The sequence below is a fragment of the Typopeltis vanoorti genome, chromosome 2 (genome assembly GCF_054136105.1).
Source record: "Typopeltis vanoorti isolate ZY-2024b chromosome 2, IOZ_Tvanoo_1.0, whole genome shotgun sequence".
Taxonomy (NCBI): Eukaryota; Metazoa; Arthropoda; class Arachnida; order Uropygi; family Thelyphonidae; genus Typopeltis; species Typopeltis vanoorti.
In genome coordinates, this window is record NC_143550.1 from 186,869,258 (window position 1) to 186,887,900 (window position 18,643).

General features: G+C 37.3%; 1 protein-coding gene across 2 annotated transcripts in view; it reads left to right on the forward strand.

Annotated features, from left to right (window-relative positions):
* The first annotated feature begins 218 nt into the window (after nt 1-218).
* LOC150109739 (solute carrier family 35 member F5) overlaps nt 219-18,643 on the forward strand; it is a 456,325-nt gene continuing 437,900 nt past the window's right edge. For both annotated transcript variants that reach the window (XM_090409943.1, XM_090409951.1), the window contains exon 1: nt 219-348. The gene's annotated coding sequence lies outside the window, so the exon portion shown is untranslated. The remainder of the gene's footprint in view (nt 349-18,643) is intronic.

An 18,643-nucleotide genomic window follows, 5' to 3' on the forward strand; every position in this document is an offset into this window, starting at 1 on the left:
CCTTTATGCCTGGTTTAATACCGGAAATAATTAGTTCTGGTCATCTTAATTTCGAGAAGTAGTCAATTTTTCAACTAAGCTCGATTATGTAATAATTTGAACTACCCGAAATTACATGAGAATTCTGTATGGGGGAGCTGCGTCATATGCAAGCATTGACTACTGACGAATTGTTTTTAGTCTAAATTTGAGAATGTCTTATGTGACTCTGAATTTTACGTGGGCATGTGTTGTTGCTTTCTTAAGGTGTATTATTGCGTGCGTATTGTAAATCATCATTTTAATTCATTATGTATGCAGTGTATCGTTTATTTATTTATTTTTTCTAATCTGAGTTGTAAATGAAAGGTAAGCGCATTAATGTGTTTGCTGTTTAGTTTTTAAACTGCTAAACATGTCACAGGTCATTGATGAATGTATTTCGATGCGAAATCTGGTTATTATTATTATTATTCAGGCCTCCATGGAGTCAAAAGACTCATCGTAGGGGAGCGAAATTTTCGTTCAGAATTTTAGGAATGATTACTTCAAGTAATCATTCCTAAAATTCTGACTTGTCCCAGCAGGCGGTATAGCGATTTATCAGATTCAAATGCTTTTTTGAGAGCGTCAAATCCTTATTATTATTATTATTATTATTATTATTATTATGTGACACATCCAGGGAGGCCGAAGACTCAGCATTTGCGCATAGATATTTCTGCATTAATTAATTTTTTTACTTGAAATAGTTTTTAGTTTCATTTAACTTATTGAGATTCCTAATGTATATGCTCGGTAACTTTTGGGGAGATTCACATATATAAGGGAGAGAGAGAGAGAGACTTTATAGATGTTATCAGCAGTCATATTGTCTTAAAGACGTTTACCAGCAGTACCAGATATTTGTATAATGATGGAAGGATGTCCAAATGACATTTTTTCAGTTCCTTTGAATATTGACTCTGTTTTCAAAATAACTGATGAGTTGATAAAGCAATATCAAAAATCAGCTGTGGGATAATGAACTGCAGTGAGGTGAACTTTTATTACATCCACATGAAAGCACCCTGTGTGACAAAGTTTTATGGTTTACATGTTGTGTGTGGTTTGCAAGGAATGCAAAACAAAAAACAAATGTTTTCAAAATTACTGACAACAAATATAAAGTACAGTATTGCAGGGGGGAAAATTGGTACTGCACTTCGACACTTTCCTTTGTATCGTAGTTATTATTATTATGGTGCGGTCATCTCTGTACAGTCCGAAGACTCATCGCAGTAGACACAAACTATCCATGCAATCTATCATCCTTCTCGAACAAATTAACACAAATCACTCACAACTGACTCTGGCAACCAATTACACTCAGTCACAACTGTCCAAGTAAACAATCTAGTCCTCACACCCCTACTAACCACACATTTATTCAACGTCCAGGGATGATCTCTTGTTCTGGTCCCTCCGACCAAGTGCTAACACATTTTCCCTGCATCACTTCTATAAAACTCTTTACACAACTTAAATCTTTCTATCACATCCCCTCTTTTTCTCCTATCACCAACTTCTGCAATCCACACCCACCCACCTCCAATCTATCCTCACAGAGAACATTCCACAGACCACTCACTGTCATTGTCGCTTGTCTCTTAATTCTCTCCACCACTTCCTCATCCCTAAGAAACCAAGGAGACCAGACTTGAGCACAGTAATCCAGATGTGGACAGATAAGGCCTTATTGAGAAGAATAACTTTCTTATCTCTATTTGTTAATTTTTTTTATTTTTTATTATTTTTATTTATTTTTTTTTTTTTATTTTTTTTAAAATAACGAACCTGTGGTGTGTTCATAATTAGAAGAAACACACGTATAAACCATGTATAAATAACTTTCACTGTGGTTTATACGTGTGTTTCTTCTAATTATTAATTCTATTTGTTAATGTTTTCTTCAATAGCGAAGTAATTTATGGGCTACCTTAGCAATTTTAGCAATATGTCTGCTAAACTTTAATGCTGTCTACCACCACACCCCTAAATTTCTAGCTTCATCTATTTCCTGGAGTACATGTGCCATTAATATGATACATGGCTTGTAATCTATTTTTTTTACAAAATGCATAACTTTACATTTCTCCACATTAAAGTGATATCCATTATCTTTGCCAATACTGCCTGCCTATTTAAATCATCCTGCAAGCTGTTGACATCACCATAATTAACTATTATTTTATCTAATTTCACATCAACAAATATTTCCTTTTCAGGTTATTCCTATATCATTTATGTACAAATTAAACAGCAATGCTCCAGCCACTGAACCTTAGTCACATGAATCTTCCTCATGGCACACTACTAGTATCTGTTTTCTTCCCCTCCATATACCACTTTTTGATATCTGTCCAGCAGCCACCTTTTTATCCACTTAACCAGTTTCACATCCATCCCATTTGTTCTAACTTGTGTAACAGAGTTCCATATGGTATTCTGTCAAATGTCTTTGCAAAATCCAGCAGAATCATCCTTTAGCCATTTCCTTTATCCAACTCAGTTGTTACTCTATTATAAAAAAAAAGTTAGTAAATTACTAAGGCATGACTGACCCTTCACAAAGCCATGTTGCTCCACATACAGTATCATATTTTTATCCACCCATTCTTGAATTCTCTTTTTGACCAATTTTTCCAGTACTTCTACCACCATGCCTAAGATACTGATTGTTCTATAATTTGCTACAGCAGTCTTAGAACCTCCCTTATGCAAGGGAATTATTTTTCTCTCTTTCCACTCCCTTGGAACCTCTACCAGAGCCGAGACTTAAAGAGTCTAGTCACAGGCATTGCCAGTTCCCTTGCACATTCTCGCAAAACCCAAGCTGACATCCCATCTAATGCCACAGCTGTATTTACATTAAGATTCTGCAGTATCCTGAGAAACTCCAGTTCATCCACCTCTGTTACCACATTAGTGTCTGTCACATATATTAAAGCAGTAACCTTCCAAGGATGATATACCCTTGCAAAGTGGTTGTTCAGTAATTGATTAATAACATATTAATAACAGAATAACAGAAAAGTAACAGATGAATCATCCTCTTACCTGCTACGTAATGAAAGAACCCTTTGGGATCTCCTTTTGCATGCTTGGCTTGATTCTTCTTATAAACTGATTTTGCCTTTCTTGCCTGAGCCTTGTACTGTTCATGAATTTGCTGGTTACATTGCTCTTTATATACCATCTTTCTTCTTCTGCAGCTTGTGTTTAATGATATTACTCATCCATCTAACTTCTGCCTGATTAACCCTTCTTACTTTAGGTAAGCAATATTAAATTGTATATCACTACCCTGCAGTGTTCTTTGCCATGGCACAGATTTAAGCTTCTTCCTAAGCTTGTCATAATAACCTGCCTTGTAGTTCCACATATACTTCTTCTTGACAGAATATTCGTCATGTTTTACGATTTCTGATCATGAAAGTGACCGTGCAGTCTTGACTGCACATTGTCACTTTCATAAATTGGAGGCAATGAGGTAACCTTGGTTATGGATAGGTCTTCTGATCCTATGATCAGTTACCATACTCTCACAACCTTAGTCCCCTCCATCCCATGCAACCTAAAGTAATTATCTCTTAGTAGGTGGATAAATTGCATTTCCTTTTTGTCATGTGATCTTTCTTCCTTCTAGTCTATATCTCCATAATTGAAGTCCCCCATAATAATCACTTGACCTATACTCATTGTTCTAATTTAGCAATGCATGTCTTCCAGATTACCTGCGGAACTCTATGGTAACAACCAACTGTATAATTTGTCTTACTGCCCTTAATCTCACACCAGACTGCTTCAAATGAATGATCATCCTCCTGCCTATCTCCTATTCTTTTAGTGTGCAATTCCAATTCATCTGCTGTCATCAGTAGTACTCTCCTCCCCATCCTGTGTTCGCTATCTTCCCTGAAAACACTAAACCCTTTACATTCAATCCCTGTAACTACATCATCTGCTATTAGCTGTCTCACTAATGCCTACAACTTTTGGTGAGGTTGCACTAATCAATGGCAAAAACTCCTCCCTCTTGTTGCTGATACTTCTAGCATTAGTATATAGAAATGAAGAATCCCTTTAGGCCCCCACTCACCTTTACTTCCTGAATTGACTACCCTATTCAATATTGTTGCTTGAGAGACTAGATTCTGCACTTGGTCATTCTCATACTGTCATCTCATGGATGCCATAATACAAACTTACCTCCTTCCACCCTAATTGCTTAAGTTTTCCTGAATTTGTGCTTCAGCATGCTCGGTGAACAAAGCTCTCTCTCTAGACACCTAACACCAAAAACCATTTTGATGCCAAGCATTATACAAAAACTTTCCATCAAACACAGACCACAGAACCACAAATCCTACATCATTCCTTCTGCATAATCTATGTGTAGTTATTCATTGCTTTTTTTTTGTGTCATACTGTATTTATCAAAATGGTATTTGAAACTTTTGAACAGTTTTCACAAACAAAAGATTCTCTTTCCAGTGTCTTCCTATGTGTGAAAGATGCAGCAATTTTTTTTTCGGTTCCTAACCATAAAAGGTCATTAGTAAACCCATAGTATATTTGTACCGTGGGTGGACTAAGGAATTTTTTCTCCCCATTTTTATCAGTTTTATGTATATTTTTTTGTAATTTATTTATTTATTATTATCCCAAGACCCAATGGAGTCAGACTCATAGTGGAGGTCCTTTCGTCATACACACAGCTCATCATACTGTGCCTTAAACACATTCAAATTCTCTGCAGACTCCATTCTCACAGGTAAGGCATTCCAATCATTCGCAGCTCTGCATTCAAAAAAAAAACTCTGCTTCTCACTCCCTTGTTCACACCCTCCTTGTACATCTTCCAGGGATGACTTCTGGATTTCCCCCTGATCTCCCACTGTTTGTTGTAAAACCTCTCCAACATTGATCCTATAATAACCTCTTACTAACTTGTATGTCTCTATCATATCACTCCTCTTCCTCCTATCCACTAGACTCTGTAAATTGCATCTTCTCAACCTTTCCTCATATTCTGCATCCCAGAGATCAGAAACTACCTTAGTAAGTTGTCTCTCGGAACCTTTTCAACATCTCTTTGACCTTTTTAAAACCAGATGACCAAATCTGTGCACAGTCCATGTGTGGCCTAATCAAAGCCTTATACAATGGAACAAGACACTTTCTATAAGTCAATGTCTTCTGTCATTCCCAGAATTTTTTGTGTTGTCCTCACAATTTAAGCATTATCCCCTAAATTTCAGATCCTTATCCACTATCACCCCAAGATCTCTTATTTCCTCCACCTCCAAGAACATATCAGGACAGAAAGTGTTAGTAACAATTGTGTCGTGAGTGCACGTTTGAAAGAGGATGGTGAGAAAGAGAGGCGAAAAAATGTTAAAAAATCAGGAAAAAAGAAAAAGAGTGATTTGAAAACCGTAACGGATGTTAAAAGGGATGAAAGTGAGGCGAGAGTGGTGGAAAGAAATGAAATTGAGAGAACGAATGAAACTAGAAATTTTTTTCACTCGCAGAAATAGCAAGTGAAAAAAATCGAAAGAATAAATGATAGCGAAAGTTCGACGCATGTTGGATTGAAAGTACAGAAACAAAGAAGGATGAATGAGTCTGAAAATGAGAAGAATGATAGCGAAAGTTGGACACATGTTGGACTGAAAGTACGGAAACAAAGAAGGATGAATGAGAGGGAAAGTGAGAAGAGGGGGTCGAGAGTTAGAAAGATTTAATGATAGAGAGAATGTGTCGCGAGATTCGGAAAGTGAATTGGATTGGATGAGGCAAGAAATGACATGGATGCGGAATGAAATTAAGAGAATTCAGGTCAAAACTATTAAAATAAATCATGATGGCGTGAAAGAGTTAACGAAAGATGAGTGAGTGGCGTTGTGTGGCGACTCCATTATTAAAGGTGTGCTAAAGGATAAAATGCACAAGGTATGTTTTCCAGGTGGTAAAATGAGTAGAGTGATTGAGGCATTGGATTTGAGGCGGGAGCGAGCAAAAGAGTTAATAGTATTAATTGGTACAAATGATTGGAGAGAGAACAAAGAGCATGTCAGAATGAATATCAGGAGGCTGCTTGGAAAGATAAAAGAGAATAGTGTGACAGGAAGGGTAGTCAGTGTGTTGCCTAGGTATGACTGTGGTGAAATGAGTGGAGAGATTATGAATGATATGCTGGCTGAAATGTGTGAGGAGATGGGAGTACAGTTTGTTAATGTGTGGAATGAGTTTGAGGGATGAAGTGAGCTGTATGGGAGCGATGGCTGCATTTGAGTGGTTATGGTGTGAGTCGCTTGGAGAGACTGCTACTGGAAGGCAGAGAAGTGAATAAAGAGAATGAATCAGATCGAGAGGGGAGTAATGTGGAAGAGCAGGAGAGTAAGACAGGAGAGATTGAAGAAGTGGATATGAACGGGGATGTGAGTGGTATGAGTATAGAAAATGAGAGAATGGGTGTGCAAGAGGAGCAGGGAAATGGGGAGGCAGAGGGTGGACAGGGGTACACAGCGTGAGAAAGGTGGACGCTCCAAGAGGAGGTGAGAGCATGTGTAGGCAGGAAAGAAATGGGATGACCAGGGATCAAGAGGAAACAGATGGAATTGAAAAGGGTTCTAAAATGAAGAAGCAGAAAGGGAAATGGCCCCAGTCCAGCATAGAAAGATCACATCGAGTGAGTGGTATCAGTGGAACTAGCTGTAGATCCAGAAATGAGCTGTTGTGTTTGTATACCAATGCTAGAAGTATAAGAAACAAGGCAGATGAAATGGTTGCACTAATTGCGTCTGTTCACCCAAAGATTGCAGAACAAGTGAGACATGGTAAGATGAGGACGACATCCTGACAGGAATAGAGATGGAAGAGTATGATATGTTTTGTGAGAATAGAAGGGGTAAAAAGGGAGGGGAGTGCTATTTATGATAAAGAGTTATGTCCATACAAGGTAGAAATGCAAGAGGAGAAATAGGGCCAGTGGTTTAGAGGCAGTATGGTGTGAGATAGAGGTGAATAGAATCAAATACTTGGTGGGATGTTGTTATAGACCTGGTAATGTGGATGGTGGTGATAGTGAAATGTATAGTCAAATAAGCCAAGCAAATAAAAAAAGGGTGATCATTATGGTGATTTTAATTATGGCAATATAGACTGGAATGAAGAGTTAGTCTTTGACTCCATGATGTCTTGGGTAATAATAATTATTTTTATTATCACCCCAAGACCTCATGGAGTCAAAGACTCATCTGGTAGGTCCTTTTATCACAAGCACAGCTCATCATACCATGTTTTAAACACATTCAAACTCTTTGCAGACACCACATTCTCAGGCAAAATAAACTATAAAGGTTTTTTTAAGAGACTGGGTTCAAATCCTGCCTAGAATGTGAAGAACCTTTATCAGGGCTTTTGATCTGTCGGTGAGTTAGCTAGTTTGAGGTGGCTTTTTTCTCCTGTAAGAGTAACTCAGGTGTATTTGAGAGGCTAAGAAAAATTATGGTAGAGAACTTAAGCATGGATCTCAGGCCAAATAGAGAGTTGAAATTGGATTTTCACTTTGACATATAGTTAAGAAATTTTGGGAATATAACAAGGATCTGCATTTATTTCTAGATCTGGGAAAATAAATATGACAGGGTGCCAAAAAGAAAGAAAAAAAAAAAAGCCGTTCAGAATGCTAAGTTGTTTGTGATTAATGAAACTATATACCACTTGAATACTTGAATTAATATATATGGAATAAGAAAGAAATTAGCCAAAAGACTAAACTAGTAGTATACAAGACAATGTTCAAATTACTTAACTCATATATCTGAGTTGTTCTGGAAATAAAATAGTTGATCAAAGACTGAAGCCCACAGATATGAGCAGAGCTCCATAAATCGCTTCACAATGGGTGAATTATTAGTTATCTCTACTCACAAGTAGATAGTGAATTTTCAGCCTCGTTCTAAATTCATTTAAAATGAATTACCTTATTTTCTTTGCATAATTTAAACATCCCCCCCCCCCATTAAAAAACATCTCATTCACTGTTAAGTCATTCGATCCAGGTGGCCTCCAATGAATGTAATAGCTTCTCAACCATAAGCTATTTAGATAGTATTTTATGTAATGAATTTAATAAGTTAATTCCTTAGTAGACCATTTGTCCTGTCTAAAAGTTAGCCCGGAGACGCTCAAAGATTCCTTGCTGCAGTTTCTGAAATTATTATTATTATTATTATTAACATTTGACCTCCATGGAGCCAGACACTTATCGTGGGAGGTACTCACTGTTGCATACAATGCTCATCGAACCGCATCTTAAACTGATTCAATGTGTCCACATCCACAACACACTCAGGCGATGCATTCCACTCACCAACCACCCTCCATGCAAAGAACCTTCTTCTCACTCCTTTGCTCACACCCTCCTTAAACAGTTTCCAGCAATGGCCTCTTGTTCTACTCTCCTCTCCCCTCCCATTCTATGAAAAATCTCTTCCATGTCTACCTGATAACAACCCCTGACCAGCTTATATGTCTCAATCATATCGCCCCTCTTCCTCCTATTCACGAGGCTCTGCAACTTACATTCCCTCAATCTGTCCTCATACTCCACATTCCAAAGACCACTGACTACCTTTGTGAATCTTCTCTGTACCCTTTCCAACCCAGCGACCAAATCTGTGCACAGTAATCCATACAAGGCCTGATCAAGGCCTTATACAATGGAATCATAATCTCTTTATTTCTGCATGTCAGGATTCTCTGCATCATTGCATTATCCTCTTGCTGCCCAAGCATATTTATCTTTGTTTATAGAAAGAATTCATTATTTTAAGATTATTATAAACCACAAAGTCAATCAATTTTTTACTATTCCTGTTTAGAATGTTCATGTATTCCTGTATTATTATTAATTTTCGTTTTTCCAATTTTTGCAGTCTTCTGCTAATATTAAATAATCATTTTTATTTATTTTATTGTATATATTTTGTAATTATAAAATTCAGTATTATCTTCTCTTCCTTATTCTGGGACGTATGAACCAATTTTTGTTAAATAACCTCTATTTTTATTCTAGCTTTTATTATTCATTCATTCCATAGTTTATAATACGTTAACTGAATGTTGAAAGGGAATTATGAATCCAAATCACGTGCTCTTTGGTCTCTGTTGACTGCACTATATATTATGTTAAAATTTTCAGTTCTCATGGTTCCTTTTAATTTCTTTTTTTGTTTAGTTTTGCTTTTTAATAGTGTTATTTAAAAAAAAAAAAAAAAATATATATATATATATATATATATCCATCCAAGATAAGCCACAGGCCAAATCATTTTTGTGATGTTACATTGTGAAAAGTGTCTGGTTCCTTGTAAGTGCAATTTGTTGTTTTCATAAACTTTTCTTTTCTATTGAATTATTTTTATAAATAATTTATATAAATTCACCCTTCACTATGAACAATAAATGAAAGGAAATGCAAACTACACCTTTTAATTTTGTGACATTCAACACTGGAGAAAAATTATCTTGCATCATGAACTAAGCACAACCAAGATGCACTTTCAAGACAAATGGATCAACAAATTTACATTGGTTGTGCTATGAAGAGGAAGTTGCATACCGTAATGTAAAAAATATTCTAGGACTGCTGACAGAAACTCATGGAGGAGGAGTGCTGCTGATGATAGCAAAGAAATTATGTCCACATATCGAATGAAGAGATAGCATTTGGGAATAAGGAAAATGAATTTCTTGAGTTCTTGAGAGATAACTATCTCAGGCAGCATGTAAAGGAGGGTACGCAAGGATCGAGAGTTTTAGATCTGATCCTTTCATCAGAGGAGGTAATTGTGATTAGTGTTTCGTACTTTCCTCCAGTTGGTGAGAGTGAATATGAAGTGATCACCTGAGTTGTGGCTAGCCATTTGGCAGACTTCTGTGAGGAAAGGATATAGGGGGAAGTACAAGCTTGGTGATTATTACAAGCTTAGGAGACAGTTTTGAACTATAGCATGCAATGAGGAGTTGAGTGGTAAGGAAATAGATGCTGCTTTGGAACTGATAAAGAAATACATAACAGCATCAATATGGGAATCTATTCCGAAGTCCAAAAGACTGAATAAGGTAGGTGTAAAATGGATGAATTAAGCATGAAATCTGGAAGAAGATACTTTGGAGGCAGTATAAGAAGAATAATAGTAATAATCCGTTACATGAATAGTATAAAGAACAAGCCAGATAAGTGACTCAGTTAGTAAAGAAAACAAAAGTGGAGTATGAGCAGAAATTGGAAAACAACTTAAGTGTAGAGGACATAGGAGAAGATGGCTTAATTTTGAGTGAACACCAGGTATTTTAGGAAATATTTTGTATCTTGTGGGACCCCTTGATGTCAATAAGGCAATAGGATTTGATGACCTATCACCATGTGGCTTAAGGGAATTGGCAGTAGCATTGGCATGCCTATTTAATAAGAGACTTACAACAGCACAGGATCTAAGGAAGTGGAAAGAAGGTAAAATTGCTCTGTAGCATAAAGGTGGTGATAAGGCTGTGGCTATAAATTATAGGCTAGTTTGTATATCTGGAGTTGTGATGAAGGTACTAGAGATGAAGTAGGATACAGAAGGAATCGTGAGAAGTAGGATACAGAAATGGATTGATGATAGTATTATTTTCTGTGCTTATCAGCATGGGCTTGTTAAAAGGAGATCATGTTTTACTCACTTATGTACTATATAACAAGGTGAAAAATACCTTGGACAGGAGAGATGCATATACAGTACAGTGGTGTACTTGGACTTTGCAGAAGCTCTTGATAGACTTCCACACAACAAGCTATTAAATTAAAATAGATGGGATTGGATAACAGGCTTCTGAGTTGGGTCAGTGACTGGCTGTTAGATAGGTATCGGAAAGTAGTTGTATATAGTGGTGCAGTATCCTGAAAGAGGAAGGTCACTAGTGGTGTACTGTATGGGTCAGTTTTTGGACCGTTGTTGGTCAATTTTAATATTAATGATATCGGGATGGGTTTAACTAGTGATATGCAGCTATTTGCAGATGATGCAAAACTGGAGAGAGCAATGCAGAGTCGAGCAGATGTTATGGCTTTACAAGAGGACTTGAATAGATTTCATGAATGGGCAGGTAAGTGGAACTGTCAGTTCAATGCAAAGTATAAGGTTTGAGATTTAGTAAGCAACGATGGAATGCGAAGTATACGCTTGATGTGGAAACTTTAACGGAAGTAGAGGGGATGATAGATCTTGGAGTCATAGCGGACAAGGACTTGAAATTCCGGGGCCACATTGCACAAGTTGTGAAGACATCAGATAATGACAATGATGCAGAGGATCCTGACATACAGAAACAAAGAGGTTATGATTCCATTGTATAATGCCTTTTCAAGGCCTTATATGGATTATTGTGCACAGTTTCGTTCGAGGAGCTACGTTTGGCATTATGTGAACTCTTCTATGATGCCTGCACCCATCTGCACATCTGAAGTCTTACTGAACAATACTTTCTCAAGATACCTAACTCTGTCCACCGGGTTTTCATGGCAATGAGGATATGTTAGAAAGTGTCCAGAGAAGATTCACAAAGGTGGTTAGTGGTCTTTGAAATGTGCAGTATGAGGACAGATTGAGAGAATGTCAATTGCAATGCCTTGTGAATAGGAGGAGTAGGGGGAGGATATGATTGAGACATAAGCTAGTCAGGTGTTGTTATCAGGTTGACAAAGAGGAGATTTTCATAGAATGGGAGAGAGGGGTGTCGAACAAGAGGCCATTGCCTGGAAATTGTATAAGGTGGGTATGAGCAGAGGAGTGAGGTGCAGGTTCTTTGCATGGAGAGTGGTTGGTGTGTGGAATGCATTGCCTGAGTGTGTTGTGAATATTGACACATTGAATCAATTTAAGGCATGGTTGGATGAGTACTGTGTGCAATATTGTGTACCTCCCATGATTAGTCTGACTTCATGGAGGTTAGATGTTATTATTATTATTAACGCTACATTACCACAAGGTTTTTGAGGCTTTTTTAAGGTGCAGACATTTTGGTTTCATGAGATGGGATTTCCACCAAAGAAAAAAAAAATGGAATAGTGGCAGAATTAAGGAAAGCCGTACCAGATGTTAGAAATTATTGCACATAATTTATTATCATTACTCTTCATGCCTCCATGGAATCAAGACTCATTGTGGGAGGTTCTTCCTAGGTCTACTGTACCATTTCTTGAACTCATTGACTGTTCTTGCTCTCACCACTCTATCAGGCAATGCGTTCCACGGTTCAACCACCCTTCATGCAAAGAAGCCACTCCTTACCCTCTTACTCACAGCTTTCTTTCATAACTTCCAGGGATGGCCGCTTGTCATCGCTCCTTCCTGCTGATCCACAAAGCGAAGGAACTCACCAGTGTTAACCCTGTAACTACCTCTCAGCGGTTTAAAAGTCTCAATCATATCACCTCTCATTCTATCTACCAAACTCTACAGTCCACATTCCCTAAGCCTGTCATCATAACTAACATTGTACAGTCCTGAAACCATCTTTATTATCCACCTCTGTACCATTTCCACGGTTAATTTATCCTCTTCAAATTCTGGGGACCAAATTTGAGAACAATAGTCAAAGTGTGGTCTGATCAAGGTCTTATACAATGGAACAATAACTCTTTTATCTCTGCATGTCAGCTTCCTTCTCAGTATTGCAGCAATCCTCTGGGTTACCTTCACCACCTTTGCAGTATGTTCCCTGAATTTCAGTTTTCTATCAATCATCAACCCCAGATCTCTTGTCTCCCCTAATTCCTCCAGTACAACTCCAATAGAGTATGAAGTATCCCATTGATGTTTCCCAAACCTCAAGACCTTACATTTTGCTGCATTAAACCGATTACCCCATTCATTTGCCCATCTGTCTAGTCTATTCAAATCCTATTGCAGAGCTGCCACATCTGCACTATTACTAATAACCCTTCCCAGCTTCACATCATCTGCAAACTGAATATCCCCTTGCAATCCATTCACAGTGTCATTGATATAAAGGTTAAACAATACAGTTCCCAGTACTGAGCCCTGTAGGACCCCACTTGTAACCTTCTGCCTCCTTGATATTGCCCCACCATACACAGCTCTCTGATACCTATCTGACAGCCAATCCTGAATCCAGTTGGCTAACCTGACATCTAAACCCATGTGCTGCAGCTTATTATGTGGCACCCTGTCAATTGCCTTTGCAAAATCCAAAAAAAATGGCAGTATATTCCTTTCCCTCATCAACTGCTCTTGTCAGTTTATTATAAAAGGCAATCATATTACTAAAGCAAAAATACCCCTTAACAAATCCATGTTGACTCTCACAGATAACATTGCCATCATCTGCCCAACGCTGTATATGGTCCCTCACTAATTTCTCCAAGATCTTAACTACTGAAAAACAAACTGGCCTATATTTAAACACATCCAGTCTGCTACCGTCCTTATACAATGGCACTGTCTTACCTTCCTTCCATTCCTTGGTTACCATTCCTGTAGCCAGACTTTCATTGAAAAGCCAGGTCAACGGAGCTGTCAGTTCTTTAGCACATTCCCTCAAAACCCATGGTTGAAATACCATCCAGTCCCACAGTTTTACCGACATCCAGAGTACTACTCAGTATTTGGAACATCCTCTCCTTTTGCACATCTAAACTTCGAGCCTGCGCTATCTTTCTAGTATTAAAACTTGCTTCTCAGGATGTGAAATACTCCAATAAAGTGTTCATTGAACAACCCCACTATGTACTCTGCATCAGTCACTCTATTCCCATTTTTATCCACAATGTCATTTTTCTACAATCATTTCTCCTCCTACTTGCCACATTAGCTAATGTGGCAAGTAGGAGGATATTTCCTTCTTCATGCACCTGCTCTCCATCCCTCTCCTTATATCTCTTCCATAACCTCTTTTTCTCCTACAGTTCCTGAATTTGATTGTTTAAAATTCTATTAAAGATGTTCTCTCTCTGTTGATATTGAAATGGTGGTAAATATGTGTGTGTGGGTGTGTAGTACACTTTACCACAATTCATGCTATAGGCAAGTAAAATATTTTTGTGATTTAGCCGATTTATGTGGTATTTCTTGGATATATGTGTTCTGAGAAATAATAGGAGAGTTAATAGATGGTATCACTGGCAGAATCATATTAAAAATAAATTCTTTCAAGGTTACACCTTGGTCATAGCTCAGAGGTTAGTATAAATGATGAACACAGCAGTTAGATTGAGCTTGCTTTTGCATAATGTTATGTGTCTTGTTCATGTGTATGTTTTCCTGATGATTGACCTTGATATAGAGACCAAATCGTTGAGGTTTTTTCTTAATTATAAGTAAAGTAATTGCTCTAACATGTGTTTTTGTCTTCATAAATTCTATACAATGAATATCAGAAATAAAGATATTAGATGGAACTGGGTATTGTTGGCATTCAAGAATGTTGCATAGTTAATGTAGAGTGGTGTGGTGCCATAAACAGAATGGCAGAGGAAAAGTAAGCAAAATATGTGTTTGATGGCCAAGATGGCAGGAAAAAGACCCTCCCCACCCTCCAAGAAGGACCAATATTTAGGTGTATTCATGCAGTCAGAACTGCTGTAGATGGGATAAATATCTCATCTTCTTTATATACTCTTTTACCTTGCGATGTCGAGAGTTTATTAATCATCAGACGACTCAAACTGTTCACAGGATAAGGTGGTCAGCCCTACGACCTGGTGTATCCTATGTCCTGTAGTGTTGAGTTCTCAAGGCCAGTTTGCCTGCTTTGCAGGATGAAAAACCCCAGGTTAAACTGGAGAAAAACCCTACTATCCACTCCCAAGACTGGCTAACTTGGCTATGGCTGAGGAAAATCCTTCAGCTTCTCACATCTGAGAGACAGGAATCGAACCTAGAACACTCCTCCAGGAATATGGTTGCGACGTGCACAGCCACTAAGCTAACCGCACAGACATGAGACAAATATGAGCTATGACAATACTGGAGTGCTGACAAGTTATAAACTAACATGAAATAAATTTGTTTACCAGATGTTAGTAATGTAAGCTTAATTGTGTAGAACTGTTACAATATCCTGTACAGTCTTGAGGTACATGTCGGGAAATAATTGATGATTACTGTAGTTTGCATTTTAAGAGGCAGGGAAAACATATTTTGTTTGTCAGAATGGTAGCCAGTAAATATGAAGGTATGACAAACACAGTTAAGTTCAGCTATGAGAAAACCTAGACAGTCCATTTTGCTGATTGCTTGGCTGATTTGAAGTGCGAATGAAAGAGGTTTACTGTTTGTCAAATTATTCTTGTATTTTGTGGTTAAAAATTCGATAATTGCCAAGGAATTAATAAAATCTTTAACCTCCACCTTATTGGCCATATCACTTTTTATATAAAAAAAATTTACTAATTTCATTTAATTTCATTGGAATAAATGAAACATGGTTGAATGAAGATGATATTGTAACAGGAATAGAAATGGAAGGGTATAGTATTTTTTGCGACGATAGAAAGGGGAAGAAGGGAGGGGAAGTGCTGTTGATGATAGCAGGGGAATTAAGTCTGCATAAAAAGTGCGAAATAGTGGCAGTGATTATGAGGTATTGTGGTGTAACATGGAGGTTGAAAGGAAGACATTTAGTTGGATGTTACTTTGTCTGGTTGAAGGTGGCGATAAAGAAATCTATAAACAACTTGGATTAGTGAACAAACGAAGGCGTTTGTTCACTAATCCAAGTGAACAAGTGAACAAAATAAAATTATTATGAGTAATTTTAATTATGGTGGTATAGATTGGAATGAAGACATAGCATCTTGGAATAAGGAAAATGAATTTCTCTAGTTTTTGAGAGATAACCATCTTAGGCAGCACTTAAAGAAGGGCACTCGAGGATCAAGAGTTCTAGATCTCATCATTTCATCAGAGGATGTAATTGTTAGAGGGGTTTCACATTTTCCTCCAATTGGTGAAAGTGATCATGAAGTACTCACCTGTGTTCTGGCTAGTCGTAAACAGACTTTTGTGAGGAAAGGATATATGTGGAACTTCAAGGCTGGTGATTATGACAAGCTTAGGAGACAGCTTGGAGCTATAATGTGGAATGAGGAGTTGAGTCGTAAGGAAATAAATGCTGCATGGGAACTGACAAAGAAGTACATAACAGCATCAATGTACGACTGTTTTCCAAAGGCCAAAAGGTTGAATAAGGTAGGAGTAAAATGGATGAATGTGGAGCTTAACATGAAATCTGGAAAAAGAAGGTACTTTGGAGGAAGTACAAGATGAATAATGGTAATAATCAGCCACATGAAGAGTATAAAGAACAAGCCAGGAGAGTGACTCGGTTAGTAAGGAAAATAAAAGTAGAGTATGAGCAGAAATTGCCAAATTAGGCAAAGTTAAACCCCAGAGAATTTTTAAGATAAGATGCAAGTAGAAGGAAGAATGATCATGGTAAGATGAAGTTAAAGGATGAAAGTGGTAGAATGGTCACTGCTGCAGAAGACATCATGGAGGTATTCAGTGATCAATTTATAAGGGTATTTCATCCTGATCAGGGTGGAATCACGAGGATCTTAAATGTAGAGGACATAGGAGAGGATAGCTTAATTGTGAGTGAGCAAGAGGTATTTGAGGAAATAAACTTGATGTCAATAAGACAGTAGGATTTTATGACATATCGCCACACATCTTAACCACGCTACTGGCCAGGACGTATATATATGTCCAAGTTACCACGGATGTGAAGTGCATATTAAAATTGTAATACCATTGATATTACATTGAAATATATGATGGATACGAAGTTTATGAGGATGCATATTTGATCCATAATGGCCGGTAAGGTGGTTAAGGGAATGTTTCACGGAATTGACAGTAGCATTGGCATGCTTGTTTAATAAGTCTTACAACAGCGCAATTTCCAAGGGAATGGAAGGAGGGTAAAATTGTTCCACTGCATAAAGGTGCTGATAAGGCTGTAGCTTGAAATTATAGGCTGGTCTGTATATCTGAAGTTGTTGTGAAGGTCCTGGAAAGATTGGTGAGAAGTAGGATAATACAGAAATGGGTTGATAACAGCAGTATTCTCTGTGGTTATCAGCATGGGTTTGTTAATTGGTGAAATTTTTCCACTTGGTTATACTATAAATTAAAGATACCAAGAAATTATATACTTCGTTTAATCCTTTATCCAAGCAATCTGAAATATTTTTACGACTGGGGCAACTCATGGTAAAAGTGCTATGACTTCACATCACTTGCCTTGGTATCCCATAATGCAAAACACATCTCCTTGCAGAGATGTGTAATGCTATGCATTATGGGAAGGGTCACTACCCAGACTAGTTTCGAGCTTTATTGAGGTCTCATCAGTGGGAGCCAGACCCAGAGGTGTGATTCCAAGGTTGAAGTAATGCAGAAGTCATATTTTCATATACGAGTTACCAAAAGGTGTCGCATCTTGCCAAATCAAGTGATGTGAAGTCATACCCCTTTACACGAGTTGCCCCAGTCCTGAAAATATTTCAGGTGCAAACTTTGTTTGCTTACACTTGGATAAAGGATTAAACCAAGTACAGTTATACCTCGATTAATGAAGAGGTTGCGTTCCACAAAATTACTTTGAGCAAAACTTCATTCTCAGATGTTTTGCTTTCCATGCCATAATATGGATATGTTCATACATAAAGAAAATGAAAGACCTTTTTTTGAAAAAAGAAAAGCTTTATTAAATAAAATGTTGATATTACATACCAAACAAAGATAAAATCACGACATTTTAAAATACAAATCTAAAGTCAATTGTTTATGCTTTTTTCTCTTTCATTTAACAATTGCATATACGAATTTATTGCATTTAACACTGATTGCTTGACAATAACACTCATTTTCACTGAAAAAATTTAAAATGTTTTCAATGTCATTCAAGCACCTTTTCAAATCTTTGGTTGCTAACACTTTTTCGGTAGGAACTTCTTTAATTTCATCTTCATTTTCTTTGATTTTGTTGCTAACAAGATTTTCTAAATCTTCCACTGAAAAACCATCATCTTCGGCATTTAATAAATTTCTTACATCCTCTTCGTCAACATTTTTGAAACCTATTGATTGAGCCATCTGGATAACTTCATTTCTAATCTCTTGAATGTTATTTTCTTCTTGTAGTACAACTTCTGCCCATAATTTGCACCAAACTCCATTTAAGCATTTCTGAGTGACTTTTTTCCAAGAGCTATTAATGTTTTCAATTGCATCTTTAATGTGTAGTTTTTCCAAAAGGTTTTAATTGACATTTGCTCTTTAGCTTCTAGTTCAGTTACATTGCTTAATGTATCACGCAGATAATAAGCTTTAAACGTTGCTATTATTCCCTGATCCATCAGTTGAATCTGGGAAGTTGTGTTTGCCAGTAGAAAGACAACTTTGACAGGAATGCATGTGTCTAACGTATTAAGATCAGTAGGATGTTCCGGAGTGTTGTCCAACAACAAAAGAGCTTTTTCTTCAAAATTATTTCTTTGGCAATACTGTTCACTTCTGGACAAAAATGGTTAACAAACCAA